This window comes from Seriola lalandi, unplaced genomic scaffold (assembly GCF_002814215.2).
Source record: "Seriola lalandi dorsalis isolate HSWRI2012SDOR001 ecotype SW California unplaced genomic scaffold, Sedor1 jcf7180002054581, whole genome shotgun sequence".
NCBI lineage: Eukaryota > Metazoa > Chordata > Actinopteri > Carangiformes > Carangidae > Seriola > Seriola lalandi.
Window position 1 is genome coordinate 3,806,445 of NW_019525134.1, and position 1,408 is coordinate 3,807,852.

The window sequence follows — 1,408 nt, forward strand, 5'->3', positions numbered from 1 at the left end:
CAGTTATCAGTTTTCTGCACACTGTAAGACTGCAACCCTGATCTGCTGTATCACCTGACATTATCCAAATAAAGCATGAGTCATCACAAGAGAGGAAACCTTTAATGACATGTAAAGTTTACATCAGGGTGTGTGTTATTGCGAGCTACTATTCACTGTGATTTTGCTACAATTTATAACATAGCTGAGTTAATTAATTTTGGATAGGCAATTAACACTGAAAAGACACTCTTTGGCATCATAGTATCATTTTATGATGGCGAGCATGTTTTGTTCATTTTTGTCTGAATCATTAACAGCCTTGAAACTGCAATCTGCTGTCTGTCTGCCAATCATAAAATCTATATTTAGCGTCTGTTTGCAGAGTCTTGTTTCAGAAAAAGATATAAATAAGGTTGCAATAATTTCCCACGCTATGTTTCACCCGGATTACTCAACAGTTTGGTGCACTATCCCTTCTGTAAAACAAAGCCTCACATTCACTTTAATCCAGTGATTTAGCACAGACCAAACTGTTACCAATTATCCTTAGAAGTTTTCCTGTCTCAAATAACACTTACTCTTCTCATTTGGGGTTAATGGTGTTTTCACCAAAATCTTAAAAATGTAATGATGACTTTAGTTCTGCATTGAGTGTTTGGTGCTCGGTCTCTATGGAAAAAAGGGAAAGGGGCTTGTGCAGCCCCTGTTTCTCTAATCTCCCCCCAAGTCTCTTATTTAAAAACAGGCTGTTTGTTGATGTTGGGAGCTTGGGTAAATAGCTGAAGGCGCTGTAACTCACGCAGCAATGTGATCTCACTTGGATGTCAGTCTGTTTCCTAGAAGCAACTATGTGAAATGCAGATTATGTTTACATGCCTCATGCCGCCCTGGTCAGTAGGGGGTAGACAGTCACAGAGGGGCGCAGTGCTTTCCCAAGCTAGGTCTGACCCCCTTTTAACTCCTTGCTGGGCTCCATCGAGCCCTTTGGGCAGCTCAGTTTGCTGCAGTCAGGCAAGCAATGGGCTTATGTGCAGGCTTTGCTGTGGCAGATTTTAAACCCATCTGTGGGGAAAAGATAGGTCTGGTTTATCACCCCTCGTTTATAGTGCATATTCTATTTGTACATCCTACCGACTACATGTACTCCTGTTACCATCCCTCTTTTCTCTCTTTCGCCCACAAACATGCGCAGAAAGCAGGGAACAAGACAAAAGTGACTGCTACAGTGAGAATCAAATATAGCAGTCAACACTGACACAGTCACAGTGGGCAAACAAAGGGACCGCTCTTCACTCAGAGAGCAATAGCTAAGGAGCAGCTGGAGGAAGATCACATGGTATAAAAAAAAAAACAGGACACATTCATGCTGCTACATCCCACCACAAAACCCTATTCTGTTTCTTTCTTTCACGAACACACACACACA